At 46.3% G+C, this 26,116-nt stretch overlaps 2 long non-coding RNA genes across 2 annotated transcripts; one reads left to right on the top strand and one right to left on the bottom strand.

Annotated features, from left to right (window-relative positions):
- The first annotated feature begins 1,221 nt into the window (after positions 1-1,221).
- LOC123941197 lies at positions 1,222-14,618 on the top strand. Its single transcript, XR_006818229.1, has 4 exons — positions 1,222-1,470; positions 8,959-9,076; positions 10,316-11,239; positions 13,059-14,618. It is a non-coding gene; the product is annotated as an uncharacterized LOC123941197 (long non-coding RNA).
- On the bottom strand, positions 10,620-26,036 carry LOC123941199. The gene is made up of 2 exons (XR_006818231.1): positions 25,904-26,036; positions 10,620-11,317 (listed from the first exon to the last, which is right to left on the bottom strand). It is a non-coding gene; the product is annotated as an uncharacterized LOC123941199 (long non-coding RNA).
- Positions 26,037-26,116: the final 80 nt, after the last annotated feature.

The following is a 26,116-nucleotide window of genomic DNA, read 5'->3' as shown; positions in this document are numbered from 1 at the left end:
TTGACAGAGCTGGAAGCGGAGGGAGAGGAGAAGCAAGTTCCCCGCTGAGCAGAGAGCCCGATGTAGGGCTCGATCCCAGGACCCTGGGATCATGACCTGAGCCAAAGGCAGAGGCTTAACCCACTGAGCTCCCCAGGTGCCCCTAAACAGACACCTTTTTAAAAAACTAAATGGAATTAAACCCAAAAGAGAACACATAAGTTCCTGTGAATGTCCCCTGCCTTAATCTCTGCCCCTGCCACTTTTACTATGTATTATAATGAAAAGACGAGTGGCTGTTTGCTCTTTGGAGAATACAGACTTCAGAGTAAATTTTTGCCTTTCTCAGAAAGGTACTTTTTGGGGCATCAGGCTCCCTGCTCTGCCAGAAGCCTGCTTATCCCTCTCCCCCCACCCAGCTTGTGTTCCCTCTCTTGCTCTCTCCCCCGTCAAATAAATAAATAAAATATTAAAAAAAAAAAGAAAGGTACTTTTTCCCCCTAAAGATGTATTCCCTTACTTTGGCAGAGGGGGGGAGGCAGAGAGAGAGACAGAGAGAGAATTTCAAGCAGACTCCCCACTGAGCACAGAGCCCAATGTGGGGCTTGATCCCACGACCTTGAAATCACGACCTGAGTTGAAACCAAGAGCTGGGCACCCAAATAACTGAGCCACCCAGGCACCCCTCTCAGAAAAGTGCTTTTATAAATTAAGGTTGCCAGGTTCCTAAACCAAAGGCTTAAAGAAGTAGGTATAGGCAAATGTACAGAGGTAATATCTAATATTCATCAAGCATTTACTATGTGCTAAGGACTATTCTAATTAATCACTACATATGCCCTATATATGGCACATACATAGTATGTATCATAGATATTCATATGGTCCACATATTTATATTTCTTCTTTAATCCTCTTAATTATTTTTTTCAAAGATTTTATTTATTTATTTGAGAGAGAGACAGTGAGAGAGAGCATGAGAGGGGAGAAAGTCAGAGGGAAAAGCCGACTCTCCAAGGAGCAGGGAGTCCGATGTGGGACTCGATTCTAGGACTCTGGATCATGACCTGAGCTGAAGGCAGTCGCTTAACCAACTGAGTCACCCAGGCGCCCCTAATCCTCTTAATTATTATACCCAGGAAGTCACATAACTTGTTCAAGGTCCACAGGTGAGAGAGTCACAAGCCGTAATTCTGGAAAATATGCTGATTAAGAGGATAGACAATGTTAGGGGCAGCTCTTTGTGCATAACAGGTGATACACAAAGCAAAGTTCCATGAGCCAGATTAAATAAAATCAGGAAGCAAGGTAATGAATGGAAGACAATGGAATCAGTGGATAATTTCCTTCAGTATTGCGCCCAAGAGAAATGAATGGGGATTGAAACAATGTTGAAAGTTAACCCTGTGAGTGAATGGTGGCAAAGAAGAATGGCTGCTGAAAACCAGAGCTTCTGACAGCCAAGTTTGTGTGGTAAGGGTTAGTCTTAAGGTAAGGGGAAGCTATCATCTTTATAGCAGTGAGACAAGAATCTCTTGGGTCTTGCTTTGGTTCTGAGTGATTCAGTCAATTAGTCAATAGACATTGGCTGAACAGCTACTGTGTTCAAGGTACTGTGTTAAGTTCCACCGAGATGCATAGAGACAAAAGGTATGGTCCTAATTCCTGGTTAAGGATCTTTTTATTGTGATAAGGCAAGATAGAGAATCATAGAGATTGACCTGTAGGGAAACTTAAATATCTTCTTATAAAATCTTTTTAGTTTTCTAGATGACCAAAACCAAATCTCAGAGACAGGAATTTTGCCAAAGTTCCCGTAGCATTATCAGAGCAAAGATAGAGCCCAACCTTGATTGTTACCCCTAGGCACTTTCTCTTTTCTTATAGAGATATAATTACTAATAAAAGGTAGTATTTACCAAGTAGCAAATTAATGGTATAGACAATGCATCTCTTCTTACCATAATATGTTTCCAAGTTCAAGGTCTCAATGCTAAAACTTTTTCTGGGTAATTTTCAGGTGCAAAGGGACTTTCCCAGTTGTCTCCTCAGCTGTTTTAGCATGAAAACAGAAAAAGGCCCCTCTCTGCTCTGAGCACCTGTGCTGCCTCAATTGTATACGTCACGTGTGATCTTCATATGTCCTGCTCAGTAGTTCTGAAAGTGTGTGGTCTCTCCAAACCAGCAGCACCTGGAAACTTGGTAGAAATGCAAATTCTTGGGCCCACTCCAAATCCACTGAATCAGAAACTCTAGGGGCGGGGTCCAGTGAACTGTATTTTTACAAACCCTCCTGGTGACATCGATGTGTTTTTGAGCTTGAGAACCTATGGTCTCTAAATGGCTCCTCAGAGAGACTGTGAACTCCTGGGCGGCAGGGACCATGTCCTCCACAGGTTTATTTTTCTTAGCTTAGTATCCATTTTTGAACATAGTGGGTATCCATAAGTATTTCTTAAACAACTATAGGAGTGAACACAGTTAAGGTAAGATAAAAGGCATGGTAAGCATATCCTTATCCATCTCTCTTCATGTAATGATTCGCAACTTTAGTTTACTTTATGTTATGGGCTGAATGGCGTCTCCCCCAAGTCAAAATTCATATGTTGAGCTCCAAACCTCCCAGTGCTTCAGAATGGGTATTTGGAAATAAGACCTTCAAAGAGGTAATTAAGGTAAAGTGAGGTCATATGGGTGAGCCCTAGTTCAATATGAGTAGTGTCCTTCTAAGAAGAGATAAGGATAAGGACCAAAAAGAGAGAGAGAGAGAGAGAGAGAGAGATAAGGACCTAGGGACAGAAGGAAGACCACATAAAGCCACAGAAGGGAAGATGGCCATCTCCAAGCCAAAAAGAGAGGCTTCAGAAGAAACCAAGCCTGTCAACACCTTGATCTCAGACTTCTAGTCTCCAGAATCACGGTAAAAACGAATTCTTGTTGTTTGAGCCACCAGATGATGGTACTTTGTTATGACAGACCTGGACAACTAATTTGCTTTTTTAAAAAGTTAATTTATTTTTTAAGGCAAACCTACCCGCATCGTGGGGTTTGAACTTACAACCCCGAGATCAAGAGTTGCCTGCCGTGCTGACTGAGCCAGCCAGGCGCCTCTCAGCCAATATGCTTTGTAAAAAATTTACAAAAATATTGGCTCTAAAATCCAGGAACTCCCATCTAAGCCTATGACAAGACAATCTTATTTTTAGATGACTCTATAACCATCTTTAGATGTTAGCCATTAAAGTGTTTGTTTAAGAAATTACCCTTTCATGCTCCATAGGAGCCCAGATTTTGGAGTCAGACAGAGATGGGTTTCAATCCTGACTCAGCCACTTAGAAGTTGTGTAATCTTAACCTCTGAAGACTCAGTTTCCTTGTCTGTAATTTGGGGCTAATAATAGCTCCCTCCTAGACATAACTCAATAATTGGCAAGTATTTCATAGGCCCTCGGTATATGGTGACTTAAAAATGATAATTAACCAAATTATTCAGATTGGCCTTCTCTGAGAGAGAGAATTACAGCAAAATTTTACTGTAATGTTCGAATTGGCTTAGCAAACATAGTGCTATGGTACCTCTTCAGAAGACTGTATAAAATGACAGATTAAGTATTTTTCAAGAGAATTTTTAGAGTCATGGGGAATAAAAGGATAAGAATGTCTGGAATGCAGTGGAAAGAGGCAACACCCGAGATTAGTTAAATTATCTCAAATTGATGAGCAATTAGACTGTATGAAGGTAGGGATTGCTGATTTTGTTTTGCCTCCCCGCTGCCTAATATGGCACCCGGCATCTGCTGTAAAATCAACAACTTTTGGTCGAATGAATGAATGAATGACCTTCTGCAAGGACAATTATGTAGATTATACAAACACATTTTAGGCCAAGTACACTTAGAAAAAACTGGGGGTTCTATAGCATTTTGGCATTGTGTGATCAAAATGTTAATTTTAATTTTGTTGATTTATTTTTAAGGATTTTAAAAATTTATTTGGGAGAGAGAGAGAACGTGCACACACGCAAGTTGGGGTGGGGGACAGAGGGAGAGGGAGAAGCCGACTCCCCACTGAGCAGGGAGTCCCTGAGTGGGGGGATCCCTCTCTACACCAACTTGGGGCTGGAACTCAAAACCCCGACCCCAAGAGGCACATGCTCCACTGTCTGAGCCAGTCAGGTGTCCCCCAATTTTTTAATTTTTAACCTGGGAATTTCATATTGCAGAAATAATCTAAGAAAATAATCCTAGGGGCACTTGGATGGCTTAGTCGATTAAGCATCTTCAGCTTGGGTTATGGTCCTGGGGTCCTGGGATGGGCCCACAGCCAGCTTCCTGCTGGATGGGGAGCCTGCTTCTCCCTCTCCCTCTGCCCCTCCCCCAGAACTCATCCTCTCTCTCTCTCTTAAGATAAAATCTTTAAAAAAAGAAAAGAGGGATGCCTGGTTGGCTCAGAGGGTTAAACCTCTGCCCTCGGCTCAGGTCATGATCTCAGGGTCCTGGGATCGAGCCCTGCATCGAGCCCCGCATAGGGCTCTCTGCTCAGCAGGGAGCCTGCTTCCCCCCTCTCTCTGCCTGCCTCTCTGCCTACTTGTGATCTCTCTCTGTCAAATAAATAAATAAAATATTAAAAAGAAAAAAGAAAAGAATCCTAAAGGAAAAAGAAGTGTTATTTTTAAAAATGTCCTTGGAGGGGCGCCTGGGTGGCTCAGTGGGTTAAGCCTCTGCCTTCGGCTCAGGTCATGATCTCAAGGTCCTGGGATCGAGCCCCGCATTGGGCTTTCTGCTCAGCGGGGAGCCTACTTCCCCCCCTCTCTCTGGCTGCCTCTCTGCCTACTTGTGATCTCTCTCTCTCTGTCAAATAAATAAATAAAATCTCTAAAAAAAAAAAATGTCCTTGGAGTGGGTCATGATCCCAGGGTCCAGGGATTGAGTCCCCATTCGGAAGCAGGGAACCTGTTTCCCTTGCTCTCTCTCTGCCTGCCTCTCTGCCTACCTGTGATCTCTGTCTGTCAAATAAATAAATAAAGTCTTTTTAAAAAAATGTCTTTGGAGCGCCTGGCTTATTCAGTTAGTGGAGCGTATGACTCTTGATCTTAGGGTTGTGAGTTCAAACCCCACATTGGGTGTAGCTATTACTTAAAAATAAATAATAAACATGTCTTCTACTGAAGTAATATTCAAATTGAGAAATCCTGGAATAGTGCTTGGAACCTCTCCAACCCCCATCTACATTTTACCTCTCCTGCCTTTCACCTCAGACCTCCCTTGCAGTCCCCAAACTGTTCTGACCATCCTCACAGCCCCTCATGTAAGTGGCCCAGTGCCCCATATGTCAGACCCTTCGGGATCAGCTTCCCTCACTAAAACTTACTGTCTTGTGCCTGCTTATCTTTGGGATATTCAACCAACTAATCCGATAAATTAATTAATTAATTTTTAAAAAAAGATTTTATTTATTTATTTGACAGACAGAGATCATAAGTAGGCAGAGAGCAGGCCGGTGTTGGGGGGGAAGCAGGATCCCCACACCGGGGCTGAGCAGAGAGCCCCACCCGGGGCTCAATCCCAGGACCCTGGGATCGTGACCTGATCCAAAGGCAGAGGCTTTAACCCACTGAGCCACCCAGGCACCCCTGATAAATTAATTTAAACTGAGGTGCTAATGAATGGTAATGGCTGAATGTCAGTCTCCTCCTGGATAACAATTGATTTCAGCAGCACCTCATTGTAAAGAGTAAGTCATACATTTCAGGCATGTGTCCCAGCCATTGGGGGAAGATATTTTAAGCAGGGGGATTTCCTCAAACCCCTCAAATTACACCATGTAGACAGCTGCCCATCCCACATGATCTGGCCAACTCCTTGGCATCCAGTTATCAGCACTCAGGGAACACTAGAGGAAACAGGTCTGTTCCTCTTCTTAGCAGAGCTTGGAAACAGTGACTGGACTATTTATGTCACTTAAAGGAAAAGGGCATTTACTCTGGAACGTTCCCAGAAAGCACACATTCTCTGGGCTTAGAGGTGAACTCTTCTCTACCTAATCTCTGGGAATAGCTGAATGGCTAGTGCCTAGATTAACCAAAATGAGTGAGTTCAGACATGCAAACACGGAGAAAGGACTGGTAATAGACAATTAAGCTTCTCATGTAAAAAGATCCTAGATATTGATATAAATTTATATGACCACACACATGACAGAACATTGAACCTAATAATAAAAACAGCTGTCTTTTATCAGGTGTGAACTATACTAACTGTACTCAAGTATTAACATATTTAAAAAGATCTAATCCTCTCATACTAAGGAAAGTATGTGTTGTTATCCCCATTTCAGATAAGGAAACTGAGGCAAAGATAGGTTAAGCAAGTATCCCACAGCCAAATGGGAAATGAGATTTGAAGCCAAGTCTTTGAACTCCCAAGTTCATGGTTGGAACAGAAACTTAATAGCCTTTCGTATTCCTGAATCAAGAATTTTAAAGCTGGGTGCCTGGTGGCTCAGTGGGTTAAGCCTCTGCCTTTGGCTCAGGTCATGATCTCAGGACCTTGGGATCAAGAGCCCGGCATCCGCATCCGGCTCTCTGCTCAGCGGGGAGCCTGTTTCTCCCTCTCTTTGCCTGCCTCTCTGCTTACTTGTGATTTCTGTCAAATAAATAAATAAGATCTTAAAAAAAAAAAAAAGAATCTTAAAGCTGAGGATCCTTGAACATCCTTTTTGATTATTCAGACCCTGCTGACCTCACTAAAAAGGAGCTTACTACCTCACAAGGCAGCCTGTGCCATACAGCTATACTTCTTGGGAAGATTTTAAATGTTAAATTAATATCTGTTTCTCTGGAACTTCCTTTCATTTGGTCTTCATCATGGCCCCTGGAGAACTCAAAACAAAACTATTTCTCTCCAGGAAGCCATTTTGGTATGAAGACAGATCATGTCCTACCCCTTCCTTCCCCCACCCGTATCTTTGGGTAGTCTCAGTCCCAGGAGATGTCACTGTTGAAGTGTTCACTCTCAGACTCATCAGTAACACGGAAAAGCACCAAAGTGCCACCTATATCTTGGGTCTGAATCTGGGTAATAGGTTTAATCCCAATTACTTACTCAGGTACCTATGAAACATCACCTTGGTGAGCCGTTGGACTGCCCCACAAAAGTACAGAATTCATCTAATGGAACCAATAATGGCTGACATTTACTGAGCTCTTTCTATGTGCCAAGAAGAGTGCTAAGTGCCTTACAGACACTTTCCCCACCCCCAACCCAACCACTCCGTGAGGCAGATACTATGATTATCCCAGTTTTACAGATGAGGAAACTAAAACCCAACCATTCTGAGGTCTTCTGGCCGTAATTGCATGTCTTTCTTTTCCGATGATGTGAGGAGACGGTAAGGGCAGGATGGAACTTGCTGTCCCCAGAATCAAACCTGCATTTTCCCATCTCTCTTTGCTTGTACACTGTCTCTCTCTATTTTGGCTTATTTCTTCACAAACATTTAAAAAGCACCTCTCACACGGTCAAACACTTATTCTATAGTGACTAGAGTTAGGACACAGTCTGCAAAGAAAGTTATGACACCTTCCAAACCTTATCTCCAGGGTCGAGGACGGCTTTGGAGAGGAGGTAGCACCTGATGTGGGTTATGAAACATAAATAGGAAGAAAGGAATCCAACAAAGGACAGGATAGGGAAATTCAAATTTCAGCATGAAGGAATGGCATATGTCAACACCCAGTCATGAATTTGCATGAGAGAAAAAAACCCCACCGTATTATGAGTAGGGTCCAGAATTTTAGAAGCCTAAAATAGAGGTAAAGTTTGCATTGCCGTGAGGTTAAAGAAAAATGGTTATTTTTCAGTTGGATCTGCACTGTCATGAAAAGCACAGAGTAAGGATGGTGAAACTCATTGTGTACACAACCAACTGCTCATTGAAGCCAAGTTCAAAGGACCATGAGGCAGTCATTTGCAGTTGCCCCCCAAAACAGTCCTTCAAAAGAGCCTGCCCCAGAATAAGAAAGTGGGAGCGTGCTTGGCAGAAGATTAATAATTGTCAGTTAAATCTGAAATTTACATATAACCAACTTTTAAAAAAATTTTAACAAGAAAAGACCTTTTTGGTTAGCTTTTTATTTATTCATTTATGTAAATAATCTCTACACCCAACATGTGGCTCAAACTCAGGACCGTGAGAACAAGAGTCACATGGCCTTCTGAATGAGCCTGCCAGGCACCCACCATCATCAGACTTGAACTTTGCTGCTGAGTATGGCCCCTGGGATGTAAAAGGAGTGGAGAGAAATCTCATTGAGCAGCTAACCATAGGTGATCATAAACAGTTGTGTATGCCATTCTGTCGAATATGAATTTTATCTGAAGGGTGACTGAAAGCCATAGAAGGATTTTGAACAGACCCAACTCAAGTGCCTCCTTCTGTGAAAGCATTACCTGACTATAACACTTGGTGGGGAATTCCTTTAATCCATGTGGTTTGTATCATTTGGTCTCATCTCCCCTTAGATTCGATACCCTGTGTTATGTTTTTGTCATCTGGTATCCATACCTACAGTACGTGCTCCAAATGTATTTGTTGTGTGAAGGAGAGCAGCAAAGGCAAAGGAATTGTTTGAGTTCCTGTGATTGCACAATTCAGTCCATTGGAACTGAGTTCACAATATGGATGAACCATCGAAATTGTATCCAGAGACAAAACAAAACTTTTAAGGTGTTTATAATTATGAATGTAAATTATGCAACCATATTTATTCACAGGAAGCCTTTAGTTTTTCATCTGCTCGGTTCTACTGAACCCCAAAGTGTGAGGGACTACAGAGGACACAAAGCAGGTGTATATGCTATCAGTATAATGTTCATCATGGATAGAATTGATTTATCAAGTTAATATATTTTGTAAGATAAGTGAAAGGGCTAAGATTCATTACTGGGGCTAATTCCACTGTCAAAATTCCAATTATAGCCCTGAAGCTTGCAAATCGACACATTTCATTTGAGGAAGGGTGCTTGGATTCTACAGGAACCAAACCAGATTGCAGAAAGACACCCCCGCCCCCCAGGCCAGTGCTTCTCAAAATACGGTACGGAGATTTGTTCAAAAGTGCAGAAATGCAAATTACCAGGCCCCACCCCTGCAGAATTTGAAATTCTGAGGGTGAGGTGAGGCCTGGCAATCTGAGTTTTAAAAACCCTCCAGGTGATTCTGATGCCGGAAGCTCAAGTTTCAGATGCTAGTTACTCTGGCTGGTGCCCTTCACAAGGGACCGGCAGAGACGGGGAGTGCAGGAACCTACTCCCCTCTCTTCAGGGATCCTTAATATCTGTTGGTTTGTTTTGCCATTACCCTAATACAGATGGAACGTAAGGCCCATTAGACAAAACATGAACCAGACCTGTTCCACAGAACTGTGATGTCAGTTTTCCTTGGCTTTGCCTTTGGTCATTAAAAAAAAAAAAAAAAGTATTGCTTCATGAGCCACACTGGTCTCTGAACTTTTCCCTTTTCTAGTAAAAGTACAAATTCCAGCTGGAGTTCTTGACCAACAATATCTTTCTACAGAAGTTGCTGTCTTTTATGCTTTGCTGAGTTCCAGAGATAAGATAAATAATTTACCAAATGTAGGTTTCTGATTACTCACTCTATTAGCATTTAGAGCCGAGAGCTCTGGCCCCTGGGGAGTTTGATCCGTTCAGATGCAGCCCATCTGCTTTTGTTTTTTGTGGGGTGTTTTTTTGGGGGGGGCGGGGTTGTCTGGAAAAGCCGGGAGCTCCCAGCATCCCACACATACTTTAGGGATGAACTGCCTAAATCTTAAGGGTTTTACTGGAAATTCTGGGGAATGCTATTTTCTTACTTAAAAAAAAAAACACACACACACACACAAAACACACAGCTGCTAAGACTCTTTCTTCCTCCCTGTCCCCCCTCTCTCTCTTAATTTTTATGCTGAGTAAAAACACAACTCCACAATTCATTTTCATTTATTATACGAAATAAGATAGCTGAAAGGGTATTTTCAGTCTTGTGCAATTTATTTATCCTAAATTTATGCTGCACACCACAAGAGTAATTTCAGGGAATTTTATAGAAGGGATGGAGTAAAGTTTCTCCTAAATCAAGTGACACTGTTTGGTAGTGGGGGGAGGGGGGACGGGGACAAAAGGAACAGCCTGTTACATTAGAGCATCATCCTTCACTCACACAATTTCTCAAGTATTGTAGCAATGCCAATAGTGATAGAAGCAATAGGTGCTGTGCCTGTAGTTATTCGTGGTCTCTTTCCTGCGTGGTAAATACATATCATTATTACTTTATACAGTTCTTAAGAGTAAATTGGATACAGAAGAAATCACAGCAAAAACAGCTGATTCTGTGGGTTGTCTCTTGGAACAGAGGAAGAAAAAACTGAGATAAACCGAAGAAGCAATGTGTTGTATATGGAATCCACGCTCCTTTGGTTCCTTCAAGATAACTTGATCAGCAACTTCCTTCATCTCTTTTGAAAAGAAATATTGAACTGCATGTCTGGCTGGTATGCCATAGCGGCGAGAGGATCTTATTTTGGAAAACTCTGAGAAGAAGAAATTGCATTTACTCTCCCATGTTGCATTTTTGTATTTTCACGGACTGTCTTCATGCAAAATCAAGGTTGTACATCCCACTTCCTCCAGTGAACACCCCGTGAATGAGTAGAACAATAACATGACTACTGTTTTCCTGTCAGTGATTTAGTCAAAAGCTGATAAAAAAGCTGATCTCTCCCAATTCCAAGTTGTACGGAAAATCCCTTGTACGGAAATGAAAGTTGTGGGTTGCTTTGGGGAGGGCGCCTAGCTGAGCAACAAGCCCAGGTACAAAAACACCATACTAAATCGGGGATACCCCTACAAGGTAAGGTAAGGACACAGAAGGAATTCCTTGGGCTTCACAGCTCTGGGTTGGAAGCAATTAAAGAGGGAAAGGTGTAAAAATGGTACTTGCTACCTATTTTGTGTTTCTCTGGGAGATTAACCTACTTTCTTGGCTCATTTTCTTCTTCCTACGTCAGTTGGTGCAAAGCTCTGGTGGCTGGCAGACTCAGATGACTCCACCTGCCATGGTCAGCAGAGTTCAAGGCCTCCTCTCCGGACACCCAGAGTCATTTACCTCCATTTCCTCTGCTTTCTCCCCACAGCTGGTAAAAAGGCTTCCGTGAGCTTCGACACATTCTTCCTTGGCGTATGACTGTGCTAAGCCCCGGACGGTGAGTTAGTAGCTGGAGCGTGTGCTCCTTTTCTCCTTTCCCATCTTCTGACATATCCAAGAGGCAGGAGCAGTGAATCTGAGAAAAGAGACATCTAAGTAAACACACACACACACACACACACACACACACACACACACTCACGAGGGGAACTCGGACCCAGCCCCTAGCTCTCCACTCCAGCTTCCCGTCTGCTGCATTTTAGAAGGCTTCATATGGCTCCTGCAACATTTTTTTGGTTGGTTGGAGGGCTGAAAGAAACACAACCTTCCCTGCAGACATCAAAGCATGTCTCCTGCATAGCAAACTCTCCATCCAGCCTTTCGTCTCTCCGGCTACATTCCAATTTAACCGGGGCTGCCTTGCATGATAATCAGGCCTAATTACCGCTTTATCCCTTGATTGTTGTGCTGAGTTCTGGAACTGCAGAGCTTTTCTCGGTTGGGTCCTGCCTCTTCCCGCACTCTCCCTCCTATTATTTAGCACACCCGTCCGAGAGAGCTCTCGGATCTAGCCTCACCATTAACAAATGGTCGGACTGTACCTTTGGGATCTCATGGCTCTGTCCACCTAGGAAACTTGAATGCCTTTCACCACTGTGGGAAGACCTTGCCTCGGACAGGATATTCTGAATACCTCAGGAGCTTTAAAGAGATGTATTACCAGGTTAAAGAGTAAAACAGGCCATGAGATGATAGCCTCGTTCCCCAGAGCTATTTTCCTACCTTTTCTCCAACCGCACACACACAAACACAAAAATCGTTTACGCAATGTAGAAACCAGAAGGAAAGGGATGTCAACAAGGACTTCTGGAAACTTCCCACCAGTTCTTTCACTTTGGTGAGATGCATTTTGATGCCTTAATTTCTTGAAATGAAAAAGGCATCACAGGCAAATAATGGACAAGAAATGGGGGATTGGGTGATCCCAATTACCTCCATCTTAAACCATCCAGGTAGACGGTAATATATTTTACCTCAAGGTTCTTTTTGATGCACTATTGCATACATTTTCTGAGTGCCTACATGTGCCAGGCAGTGTCGGGCGCTAGGGACTCCAAGACAATACGACACACACAACTCTTGTCCTCGAGGAGAACAAGCTGAGCTTTAAGAGGCTATGGGTCGGGCACCTGGCTGGCTCAGCCCACAGAGTACGTGACTCTCAATCTCAGGGTCATGAGCTTGAGTCCCACTTTGGGCAGAGAGATTACTTTAAAAAAAAATGGACTAGAGGTAGTTAGGTGAGGGGGAGCTCAGAAAACCGGGAAGGTCTAGATGCAATCGTTTTTTAAATACGATCTGAGCGAAACAAAATTGACCTTGAGTTGATCATTGTTGAAGCTGGATTTTGAAACACGATTGCTCATTATTACTATTTTGTCTATTTTTTAAATGTTTGAAATGTTCCATCATAAAAACTCAAAGAAAGGAATGTAACCTGGGAACCAGAATCTGTAGAACCGCTTGGAGGAAACTGGTAGAAATGCAGATTCTCTGGCCCCCACTGAGCTGGTGTTTCTTTTTTTTTTTTTTTTTTAAAGATTTTATTTATTTATTTGACAGAGAGAGATCACAAGTAGGCAGAGAGGCAGGCAGAGAGAGTGAGAGGGAAGCAGGCTCCCCGCCGAGCAGAGAGCCCGATGCGGGACTCGATCCCAGGACCCTGAGATCATGACCTGAGCCGAAGGCAGCTGCTCAAACCACTGAGCCACCCAGGCGCCCTGAGCTGGTGTTTCTTAATGGGGCTCAGGAATCTGCATTTTATACAAGCGCTTCAGGCAAATCCAATACCTACTGAAACTGGAGTTCCTTTGCAGGGGAGAGAGTAAGTCTCCCAAGACCTACTTACTTACACCAAGAGCAGAGGCGTAAGAAAGAAGAAAAACCATTTATCAGCGAAGAAAAACTTCTCTGGAAACCACTTCATGAGATTGGGCAATTCCAGAACTGGAAAGAGGACCTCGAGGCTAAGGCCAGAGCATCTCAAATTGTAAGGTGCCCAGGAATCACCAGAGGATCCTGTTCAAATGCAGTCAGTTGGGGTGGGGTGGAATTCTGCAATGCTAGCTAGCTCCCAGGTAAAGCCTAGCTGTGGGACTGGGGCTCACACTTGGATTAGCAGGCATTAGTATTTTACAGAGAAGGAAACCAAGGCTCTGAGAGAGTAATACTTGCTCAGAGCTGCAAGCGGCCAGTGCACCCCTTTGTGCTGCTGTTGGTTAAGGAGGTCGAACCCGTTGAGCTGGCCTCTTAGCAGCATGGTACAGGGAGTAGGTTGCCTTACTGCAGATTGCAAACGTGGGCCAGTCCCGCAGCTGGGCAGCAGTACATGTTTCCCTTTAGCACCACAGGGCCATGTGGCTGTTCCGCCAGTCTTATTTCTTATCATCATGACCGCATCTCCCAGGTCTGGGCTCTTGAATTCTTCTTGGAATTCCATGAGACTTCTTGAGCAATCAGATCTGTTGAATACATGACCCAACGCACTAACATGGGCCAGGATTTGAGCGTATTTTCGGGCCCCTGCTAGTGCATCAAGCACCTTAGCTCTCCTGAGTTGCAAAGACAATATGGTTTATAATTTATTAAATATACTCCGTGGTACCAGGATTGGGGAGCATTCTTTGACGCGGGAAATCCTGTTTCACACAATGACTAGTAAACTCAGAAAACTGATTATCCCAGACCTGGTACGATTCCAGTGTTTCTCCCACTCTCTCTGAAGGACGGGTAAGAGAGTTTATCATCCTTAATGAAAGGGGATGCTTGTTGGCCGGGTGGGGCGGGGTGGTGGTGGTGGTGGTATTTGGGGGTAGGTTGGGGGGGTACTTCCTAACCTTTGTGGTTAAGGTCAGAGAGGCTGTTCCTGCCCTCCCTTTCCCCATCCGTGACAACTCAGGACAGGGCAACTAAAGACCCGAGCTGGGGGCATGTTTCATAATCACTCATTTCCAGGTAGTGAAGAACTATAGTAGGATTATCTGGACTCAAGAAACTTCTAAACAAAAATGCTACCAGAACCTTCCTCCCCAGACACACAGACACCCACACACACCCGTTCTCTGCTTATCCCCTCAAATAAAGCATCTTTTCCTCTGGCCTCCAAACAATTTCAGTTGGAAGGAAATGTCTCTGGATTAGAACAGTCTGTGATCTTTCCCGAAGACACGAGTTAGTCCTCTTGAAACATCACATGTTACCCTTGTATCTTTCCCCCCTGGTCCAAAGACACATTTTCCCTGAGCCCTCTTATCTAGAAATGCTAACTCCGGGACAGATGAACGGTAGGCAGCAGAATCTCCAGCCCCTGCAGTCCCAATCAGAGTGAAGTTTGAAAGCTTCCCTTAGGATCAGAGTCCAGAGAAAAGTTAATTTTTGGTTCTAGGCCTGTGGACTTAGATTTTTGTGCGGGTGAGGAGTGAGGGCCTGGAATGAGTAAACTCTTGGGGGTGGGGGTGGGAGGTGCAGGGGCGCCGGGATGGGGGAGGGGCGTAGGGCCTCCCTGGAGCCCCGGGCCTTTAGTAATCTGCTTTGTGAATGGAGTTAAAGGGGGAGGGGGATGCACATACTTGGAATGCCTTTATCTGGGTGGGCTCCTTCTCTCCGGGACTTTCAGGATGTGGGAAATGGAAGATGAAAGAGGCTGCATTTCCAGCCTATCAGGTTACAGTGTGTAAAATGGAGAGGGAAAGAAGGGAGGGGGGTGGAGGGGGGGCGGGAAACCGGGGAAGGCAGCGTCCAGGGGGGGCCGGGAAACCCAGTTTGGGAACTGGCTGGGGAGAGTGAGAAAGAAAGAGAGCCGGGGCGTGCAGAACCCGTTCCACATCACCTCAGAGCTGTGGAATTTCCTCTCTTCTGGGGGGAGGCCTGTGAAGATGGAGTTGGTTGAAGGTTAGTCGGTGATGAATAATAGCCCCAAGGCGTCTGATTGAGGGTGTTACCCAGTGACTGGTGTTTACCAGCACAGAGTCGGTGGTGGGGAAGGGAGGTGAGCGCCCGGGCCATCGGCGGTCCGCGCTGGTAAGCAAGCGCTGTGACCCGAGGATGGAGTCCATGTATGGATTTTATTTGTGTCTAACCCCTGTGGTATGCGGAGCCCGAAGTGCGGGCCGAGGAGGGGCGCGACAGGAATGGGAAGGTAATTTGAAAAGGCGGGAGAACCTCCTCCGTGCCTGAGCGATCCGGGGCCCGGCGGGCACGAGCTGGGTTCTGTTTTGTGTCTCGGGTGTCCCGGGGGCGGTCCCTGCGGCTCTGTTTCTGTTCCAGGCCAGCCACGTGCTCCCCGCCACTCAGCTGTCACCGCCCCGCGCCCCGAGGCCTCATCTCCCAAGAGCTGTGCTCTTCCCTTGCATTCTACTCGGGCTGGTGTCCTTCCTCGTGCTCTTAAGAGAAAGAGAGCGCCCTCCTCACAACTCCACCCCAGCGTGAAAGTGTGCAAAGCTAGGGTCAGTGGTTTGGAAGGCCGGGGACAGCTCCTTTGGGGCAGAATCAAGGTAGTGGAGGACCCCTTGGGTCACATTCTGACGGAGACAGGCATCAAGGATAGGGCGAGGGAACACGGAAGCAAGTAATGGGGAAAGTGGGTTCAGAGAAAAGGAATATTTATTAAACCCTGATACCAACCCTCATCAGGCAACCTATTGTTAGGGTGGGTAAGAGAGTTATCAGAGGGTGTATAAATCACCCCATACAAAATGACAAAAATATTGCTTGTTTGGGAAAAATTGGAATACAATAAAATACACTTGTCACAAACCATACCAAGCTTCATTTTATCTTCTCTCTTGTTTCAGAAAGCTGTTTAGGATTTTGCCTTCTATCGGGGTCATCATTTTCAAATATCTATTAGTGCCATATTGTAGTCGCTTGAGAGGCTCAGTTAATAAAGATTTCTGGTTGATAGATTGGTAAAAGCAAGCAGCCGTTTGCAGTATCTTTGAATTGCTACTGAGCTATAGAACAATACACTCAGTCCCTTTTTTTATCATCTTGCAAAGGGAACACTCCTGTTCTCCCTCTCCTTCTCTCTTTTCCATACCCCTTCCCCTCACAGTTGGGAAATAAATACAGTGTTTCTTCCTCTGTGTTATCTGCTCTCTGGCTACCTCTCTTAGGAGAGCTGTAGCCTTGACCCTTGCCAGACTAAACCCAGCTTCCCTAGTATACACTGATTCTTTTTTTTTTTTTTTAAAGTAATCGCTACACCCAGCTTGAGACTTGAACTCACAACCCCGAGATCAAGAGTCCCCCACTCCACCGACTAAGCCAGCCAGGTGCTCCTATGCTGTTCTTTTCTGAACTCACAGTCATTTTCTGAGTTTGATTTTTTTTTTTGAAAGGTTTATTAAATTTGGGATGGAAACTATTATTTGAACTGGTCCTTCTGGATTTCTTAGTGGTTTCCTAAGAACAGGTAAGGGCACTAACTCGAGTGATTTTTCCGTTGTGCCCAAGTAAAATAAGCCAATAGCATGTTTTTCTATTCTCAGTTGACACGAAAACTAATTTTTGAAAGCCCTATAGTCAGCTTAGTCCATCATAACCTGCTGTTGACCTGAGTGGAGGATCTAAGGACTTGAATGTTAAAATTAGAACTGACTTTGAGTACTGGCCCTATTTACCAGCTGTGCACCTTATTTTTATTTAACTAACACTTATACAGCATTTACTATGTGCCAAGCACTGTTCTAAGCGTTTTACAAATATTTGCTTGCCTAATCCTCAGAGTAGTCTTATTATTATGTAACACTATTACAAAGTAGTGTTATTATTGTCCTCACTTTACAGATGAGGCAGGCATCTGAGACGTGGAGAGGTGAGGTCAGTCTGCTAACCCACGAATATGAGATTAAGCTTGCTTCCCTAGCACATCCCCTGTGAGGTGGGAGACGGAGCTGTTTCCCCATCCACCACCACACTACCTTGGACAAGTCACCTGGCAGTGCTGGGGAAGCAGCACTGGGAAACTTCGGCAGCAGGGAAGACAGGCATTTCCACACACGTGGAAACCCAAAGAACAGCACCAGAGGAAGGGGAGACTTGGAGGACTGCTCCTTCCGCCCCCATCCCCGCATAGAGCAGCATACCTTCTTATAATTCAATCCACAGCCTCAGTCTTGTACCATTTCCATTTCCTTAAACTGCATCTAGACATGATTCTGGTCCCCACCAGCTCCTGACCTCATTACTCATTCTGTTTACGGCTTGGCCTCACCCTTCAGACTGCCCTGATTTCCCAGATAGGAATTTGGCTGCCCTCATTGACTATGATTCAGATTTTCGCCCTGGCCACATTGCGCTAAAGCCCTGCTGGGTACACTGCCCTCTAGTCACAGACTGATAACCAGACCCTCTCCTCCTTCCTCCCCTGAGACCCCTGGCATGGGTAAAGCAAGGCTCTCTGAGTAAATCCCTCTCCAGAGAGTTTGAGAACCTTGAATGAAACCTGGGGGGAAGCCATCGGAGGATTTGGATGGAGTGGGGGGGTGTTGGATAATGTGATGAAGGAGGCTTTTGAGGAAGATGCGATTATGCAGGGGTACAGACTAGGAAGGGCTGAGGTGAGGTGCCCAGTCGAAACAGGGAGAGAGAAGCACGTGTGGGAGACAGAAAAAGGATCTCACAATACTTGGTCATGGGGCGGGATTTGAAGGGTAGGAGGATGTGGAGGGTCGTGCTGTGATTCTCGAGGCCTCCTTATCTGAGGCCTCCGGGAAGCTGATAGGCTAGCTGTGAGAAAGCAGAAGGACTAGAGCAGTGTCTGGTAATTAGGTAGAGGCTCAAGAAATGTTTACAGAATTTGATATATTTATGTTGACTCTCTAGGTCTTGCCATTAAAATATTAATAGCCTGTGGAAATATGAAACCAAGAGCCTTGAATGCCTTTGTCTTAAGGCTGAGAGGAAAGACACGGGAAGAGACTGCCAGGGCTCACCTGTTGGGGACACTGTGAGAGCATCCTGAGAGGGACTGAGGAGCTCTGAAGAAAAGCCTCACCCAGAACATCCCTGTGCCAGAAGCGAAGGACAGGAGATGCCAGGGAGGAGGGGGATCTCGGGTTGGCAGCAGACTGGCTAGGAGAGGGCAGCCTCCAGTCAGTCACTGAGGCAGAAGTCTGTGTTTGGGGGCACCCAGGGTGCCCAAGAAGGAGAACCACAATCAGTCAGCATTGGGTAAGGACGGTGATCTTCTCTGAGCAGGCTGTGGCTGTTGTCATTGTCTTTCCAGGTCTGTTCTTTACCTTTATTACTTTAAAAAAATACATATTTTTAAAAAGTAGGCTCCATACCCAGCATGGAGTCCAAGGAGGGCTTGAACTCATAACTCTGCAATCAAGACCTGATCTGAGAATGAGAGTCAGATACCTGTGGCATCTGGGTGGCTCAGTTGGTTAAGCCTCCAACTCTTGGTTTTGGCTTAAGTCCTGATCTCAGGGTCTTGAGGTCAAGCCCCACATCAGGCTCCCTGCTCAGTGGGGAGTCTGCTTCCCCTCTTTCCCTCTCCCTCTGGCTCTCCCCCGCTCATTATTTCTCTCTCTCTTTCTCTCTCAAATAAATACATCTTTAAAAAAAGTCAGATGCTTAACCGACTAAGCTACCCAGGTGCCCCGTTCTTTACATTTGAAGTAGAGAACTAGTCTGGGGTCCCTTCCAGTTCTAGAGAAATCTACTGCTTATTACTCAGTTATTTTAGCCTCCTCCTCCTCCTCCTTGATGTCACTTGCGGTTCCATCTACCGGCTCCCTGTGGTCGCCCCACTGAGTCTTCTCTCTTGCACCCATGTAACTTTTATCATTTTCTCTTCTCCTTAGAAACTTAGGCCACACTTGAAAACAGTCCCCCCAAAAGGGAAAACTCAAAAAACGAATTAAAATTTTTTTTCTGTGCCCATGTTTGAACCATATACACGTTTTTTCCATGTCTCATTTTTAACTCTGGATTATGACTCGTGGGGGGCCGAGGATTGTGTCAGGCTTGGAGAAGGTGTTTTATCACGACTATAGTAGGCCTTCCCTGCGGATCCCAGTTTGATGGAGAGGCGAGTTCCAGCGGTCAACATCTATTGTTTTCAGTGCTGGGTGCTCTGTTCATTGCTGTGTGTTTCCCTGAATCCTGGCAGCGACCCTCTCACTTACATATGTTTATTATCCCCTTCATTGCTGTGTGTTTATTTCCCTGAATCCTGGCAGCGACCCTGTCTGTCCCTTACATATGCTTATTATCCCCGTTGGACAGATGAGGAAGTGAAGGCTCAGGGATGAAATGATTTGTCCAGTTCTCGCTGCGTGTCTCAGTTCCAAGCTGACATCTGTTGAGCGCTTACAACATGCCAGGCCCTGTAGCCAAGCTTCACACTGACTCCCCAGGAAAACCCTGTGAGGTTAAATATTCTTGGCCTCATTTTCCAGGTCAGGAAGCAGGCTCAGAGAGGTTAAGGAACTTGAAAAGAGCTCCCTCCTTGGAAGCGATGGGAGCAAGCTGTCACCTGAAATCTGGGGACTCCTACTCTTTGCTCTTCGAACACTTCCTTCAGTTATTCAAATACCCCAGGAACTTCTGTGCCAAATTGGTTTTATTCTTGAAGCGATCCCAGGGAAGTCCCCTCAGGTTCCAGGGTGTGCCCTGACTGCGGGAGAGCGCAGCGGCTGGAGAGGCCCAGGAGGATGAAGGGCTTCAGGACTGCGACAGGCAGCAGCAGCAGCAGCTAAACGGCCTTAGGACTGCCTCTGTGCGTGCCCTGGAAATGCAAACAGCCCTCAGCTCGGCTTCCACCACTGGCCCGGCCCGGGTGGCTGGCGGGAAGCCTGCTGGAAGGGAAGCCCCATCCCAGGGAGCAGCCACAGGACCCTGGAGCAGTGGCTTCCCCCTCTCTGACCTTTAACTGGAGCTGATGAATTGGCAGCAACTGTGTGACATCAGGGAGACATGTTCTTTTTTTGTGAGCTCAGAGCTTCCATTTAAAGATTCCTCAGTCACAAGACGGAGGCTGCCGAAGTCCAGGCACACTTGTGGCCACAGCAGGTGATGTGATGTTGCTCCAAGCCCTCCAGAAGTCTGCGTAATCCCAGGGATTCCGGGCAGCTCGGGGATGGCCATGTAAGGGGTGATCGCTGGCCTTATTTATCCCCGCTGTGCTGCCAGCACTTGGCCCTGTGGGGACCGGATCACAGGGGCTGGGCACGCTGACTGGGCACGTGCCCAGAAGCCCTCAGCGTCTGGCACTTTCTTCTCTGGGGCCACTCTCTTCTTGTCCACTGAAAACTATCATTCCGTTAAAATTAAGCTCGAAAGGTATCCAGACATGTCTTTCTTCACTTTTTGTGTGTGAGATGGGTGTGTGTGTGGCGGGGGGCGGGGGGGTTGGGGAACAGGGAGGGAAGGATCCGATGTCTACACTTGAGAGGGGTAGAAAGAGCTATTATTTTAATACAGCAAAAGTCAGTAGGAGGCAACTTCGATCTCTAAATACTGCAAACCTCTCATTTTACCGAGGAGGAAACTGCAGGCTGGGAAAGGGAAAGTGACTTGCCCAAAGCCTCATAGCTCCTTGGTGGCAGAGGCAGGACGAGAACCATGACCTGGGGCAAAGTTCATCCTTTTCTCTGGGCCCCAGTTCCCTCACTGATAAAATGGTGTGGTGGGATTTAATGATGTCCAAGATTTCCCTCAAGAACTTAAAATGTAGGGCGCCTGGGTGGCTCTGTCCATTAAGTGTCCGCTTTGGCTGTAGTCATGATCCCAGGGTCCTGGGATTGAATCCCACATCGGGCTCTCTGCTCAGCGGGGAGCCTGCTGTGGCCTCACTTGTGCTCTCTCTCTCTCTCTGAGAAATAAATAAATAAAATATTTAAAAAAAAAAAAAGAGGAAGGTGGGGACTGATAGAGAGCAGAGAACTCCCAGACTTTGTGATAGATGACTTCATCACCTTTGACACCCATCTCTTCACTTCAGTCCTTCCCCCTGCCTTGCCTGGAGACCAGCATTTTTCCTAGAGCAGGGATCCTCCCCCTTCCCTTCCCTTCCTAACCCACAGGCGTGCACATTTCCTAATTTCTGCTTATTACTGGACCACCACTACTCCGGCTGTATGTCTGGAGCTTTCCACTACTTTTAATAAGGTGTCACTCACTACAGGCAGGTTACATGGTCACATTTAATCCTCCTACCGCCATCCTCTGATTTACCTTTATATACCTGCATATTCCCACAGTGAATAAGATGTAAATTTCTAAAGTGAATCTAATGGGATCATTTCATAACTAATCATTTCTTTCTTTCTTTTAAAAAAGATTTATTTATCTATTTGTCAGAATGAGAGAGAGAGAACACAAGCAGAGGGAGAAGCAGGCTCCCTGCCAAGCAAGGAGCCTGATTCAGGTCTTGATCCCAGGGTCCTGGGATCATGATACTGAGCCAAAGGCAGGTGCGTAACCGACTGAGCCACCCAGGTGTCCCATAATAATCACTTCTTATATCCCCTCTCCAGTATTACCTCCCTGTGTTAGGTCTCCAGCAGCCCCAAAGCTCTGGCTGGGGCCCATTAAGTTTGCTTTGATGTCACAGGTGCTAATGAGCTGGAGGTCACCGGCTTTATTCCCATGAGGACCCAGTATCTTTGTCCTATTGCAAGACCACAGACTGTCTGTTCCCTTGAATTTGATGAATACTTGGAATTGGGGAAAAGAACCAGGATCGTTTGTGCCTTTTGTGACCAGCAGACAAAAATGGAAAGCGATCAGTTATCACCTTCTTCCTCTGAGCCTTCTGGGAGCTAAAGAGAATGCCAGCCCCCCAAGTTGTTGGTGTTGGTAAACTACATTCTACAGATCGATTTGCAGGCACTTCCTACAGTAGCAGCTTGGGCACTAACCTGTAACTGAATTCTGTCATTTGGGGACAAAACCATCTTTTGGCCACCCCGAGTCATGCTCCTTGTGGCATCTCCAGCTGGTCAGCAGGTCACGCAAGGTGGGGTGGAGTCAACAGCTGAAAATGCAGTCATGCCCTCCTAGGTCCCAGCGAGCCTCTAGGAGCAGGAATCTCTCAAACAGGTGTCTGCAGGGGTCTGACAGTGGAGAGATGAGGTGGCTGGGATTTGGTGTGAAACCACGTAATGTACGGCCACTTCTTTGTTTTTTCTTTGTGCATTCCTTCCACAGATACTTTCAAAGCACCCATATGGGCGAGTTAGATCTGGGATTGTGCTAGACACTGAGAATTCCAAAGCTAATAATAGGGTTAGAGGTTAATATTCTAACTCTGGAGACCAACATCTAAGCAAGTCATTATTAATACAAAGTGAGAAACGCCATCACGGAGCTATGGTCCCTTAAGGGGGGGAGGAATTCCTTCTGCTGGTCTGGGAGTGAGGGGTTGGGCCTCGAAGGTGTCCTTTGAACAGAGATAGGAGGAGGGGAGAGTACATTCCAAACCCAGAGAGGAGCTGGGGCAAAGGTACAAAGCCTGAGTGAACACAAGCCTGGTCAGGGATCTTGGAGTCCCGCATGTCCCACAAACAGCAGGCTTGTTTTTTTCTGCAAAGAATTTTGCAAGTGTTCGTCTATATCATCATCAAACCTAACATTCATATAACATTCATATAACTTACCGTACGCCAGGCAACCTGCTAAGTGCTTTACTCATATCCCATTTTATTTATTTTTATTTTTAAAAAGATTTTATTTATTTATTTGACAGAGAGAGAGACAACGCAAGCAAGGGGAGTGGGAGAGGGAGAAGCAGGCTTCCCGCAGAACAGGGACTCCAATATGGGACTCAATCCCAGGACCCTGAGATCATGACCTGAGCCTAAGGCAGACACTTAATGACTGAGCCATCCAGGTGCTCCTACATCTCCCTTTTTTTTTTTTTTTAAGATTTTATTTATTTATTTGACAGAGAGAGATCACAAGTAGGCAGAGAGGCAGGCAGAGAGAGAGAGGAGGAAGCAGGCTTCCTGCTGAGCAGAGAGCCCGATGCAGGGCTGATGCAGGGCTCGATCCCAGGACCCTGAGATCATGACCTGAGCCGAAGGCAGCGGCTTAACCCACTAAGCCACCCAAGCGCCCCTACATCTCCTATTTTAAAACAACAATCCATTTTATCGGTGAGGAAGCTGAGGCCCAGGAGCCGTGAAGAGACTCGCCCAGGTTAGGAAACACCTGTGCTCTCACGCACTGCAGCCTATCTTCCCAATTGGTTCCTTTCCCCTTACTTTGTGGATTTGTATTTTGGAGGTGTGCACATTTTTCTCACATGTGTGTTTGTGTGTTCACGTCCAGGCCCCCTCCTGTCTGACGGGCCAGTCTCGGGAGGCCACCCCATTTAGTTTTAGCCTTTACCTCCCCACGGAGTTCCAGCAAGTGATTGTGCGTAAATTAAGCCGAGCCTGAAGTTCCGTATGTTGTTTTTTATTTGCCATGGGAAAATTAATCCCAAAGAAGGGTTTATTGTCCACTGACACAACCCAGGGCATTTGCCTTGAGAACTCAGTTGCAAAGTTGGGGGGTATTATGGGCAAGTGGTCTTTGAAATATGTGTGTGGTGGGGGGATAGCATGGGGGGGCTGTTCCAAATTGAAAGTTACTTAGGCTCCGATTTTGAAAAGCTTTACATGGCATCTAGAGTTTAAATTTCCATTTTGTGGTGATATCAAGAAAAAGGGAAACACATATTTCTATATTCCGTCTTGGTGAGCCATGAAGATTTTTTTTTTTTTTTTTTTTTTTTTTTTTTTTAAAGATTTTATTTATTTATTCGACAGAGAGAAATCACAAGTAGACAGAGAGGCAGGCAGAGAGAGAGACAGAGGGAAGCAGGCTCGCCGCTGAGCAGAGAGCCCGATGCGGGACTCGATCCCAGGACCCTGAGATCATGACCTGAGCCGAAGGCAGCAGCTTAACCCACTGAGCCACCCAGGCGCCCCAGCCATGAAGATTTTTGAGGGTACAGATAACATGCAGTTTAAGATGAGCCTGCGTGGAGATGCAGGATGGGTTGGAAGGAAAGGGCTGAGGAGGTTCCAATTTACAAGTCATAATAAAATCTGGGGGGCGCCTGGGTGGCTCAGTGGGTTGGGTCACTGCCTTCGGCTCAGGTCATAGTCTCGGCGTCCTGGGATCGAGTCCCGCATCAGGCTCTCTGCTCAGCGGGGAGCCTGCTTCCCTCTCTCTCTCTCTGCCTGCCTCTCTGCCTACTTGTGATCTCTCTCTCTCGCTGTAAAATAAATAGATAAAAAAAAAAAAATCTGGGGGTGTGGGGTGGGGAGTTAGTGACTGAACTGCGACGATGGAGAAGGGGACCATTGTAGGAAGATGCTAACACATGATACATGTATTTTGACACGTAAACTCTGGTTTGTCAGTTTTCCAAATTCGATTTTGGGGTATTAGGTGTTTTGTGTGTGTGTGTGTGTGTGTGTGTGTGTGTTACCACGGACCCCGCTTGTCTTGTGTTGTTGTGATACATTCATCTGCAAACCTTCCCTTCCAGTCCAGATGTCACCTGTTGCTGGTACCTGAAACTCCGGATCTATAAAGGCTTGAATCTGCATCTAAACGAAGCCCCCCCACCCCACCCCCACCCCCACCCCCACCCCCGCTGACTTGGAAAGAATCTCAGCTTGGCAAAATGCTTTCCTCTCTCTTCAAGCGGCAGTCGGAAAAAGTAGCTCTCTACCCCCCCCACCCCCCTAACTAATGAACTATATCTAATAGCCTCTCTTTACAGAGTGCTTTGAGAAAGAGATGGCGTTTGTTTTTGACCTCATTATCCATTTCAGCCTGTCCTTGATGAAAATAATCGCCCCTTAGGCAGGTACATTCCTCACATTCCGCTCTCTGCTAGCTGCTAAGACGTTGTTAACCCCGGCGACCATGGGAAAATGCTGCTGTCTGCCTCAGAGAGTCTAAAGGGAGTGGGCACAAGATAACAAGAGGTGAAGAGGTCGGAGTGGAGGCCCCTTTCATCTTTTCAGGCTGTTTCCAACCCAGACAAAGGATTCTGTCCAGGGGTGCAAGGCCCACGCGGCTTTATTTTATGGTCTGGCACTGAAAGGGGGTTGGGAGGGCCGTGTCGTAGCTGGATATTGTTTTGGAGGCGAATGCCTGGCTCCCGGGAAGTCCTCGACTCCTGGGGGAATGCTAAGTGGAAGGAAGGGCAAGCAGCCCCCGCTTCGGCGGAAGAGACCACCCAGCTACTCAAAGGAGAGTGTGAAGGGCTTGAATGGAACGAGCTGTCCTGCAGGATTTATCATTCAGACAGTGAGATTAAGGGTGTGAGGTTGTTGAGCTGCTTCAGTCTCAAGGATTTGCCGCAGCAGAGAAAGGGGGAAGGGGGCCGAGGAGCGGGGAGGCGCGGAGGGGTGGCGTGGGGCCGAATGGAGAGGCGAGGAGCGTTTGGAAGTCTGCGTGGGTATGGGGAGAGCCCATCCAGATTGCCTCCCAGCCTGCCGCTAACCTGCTCTCTGACTCTGCACAAGTCATTTCTCCCTCTGGTTCAGGGAAGCGATCGGAAGGATACCAGAAGGTGCCCCCAGGGACTGCCTCACCCCACCCCCTCCCTAGACGCTCTTCCTCAGCTCGCCTCTATGGACTGCGCTTGATTAGAAAAGGAACGTAGCCACGTTCTCAGTCGTTGAAAGTCAACAACCCTCCATCTTACCAAAATCCACAGTCCGCTCCCCAGTGCCTTCCTACGGTAGTGATTGCCTTTTGGGTGGATTTCCCTTCGATCTCTCCCATGCACATGTGGTGCTGACATCTCTGGAGTATCCGGACTGCAGTTTCGCTTCGTGGTTTGCTTTCCCTCCCCATAAGTTCACGGTGCTGGGCATCTTCCGTCCTTGGCTCCTGCAGGGTTTTCTCACCAAACGCC

The sequence above is a fragment of the Meles meles genome, chromosome 5 (assembly GCF_922984935.1).
Source record: "Meles meles chromosome 5, mMelMel3.1 paternal haplotype, whole genome shotgun sequence".
NCBI classification, from domain to species: domain Eukaryota; kingdom Metazoa; phylum Chordata; class Mammalia; order Carnivora; family Mustelidae; genus Meles; species Meles meles.
Note: the sequence above shows the minus strand (reverse complement) of the source record. Positions and strands in the feature narration are given on the sequence as shown.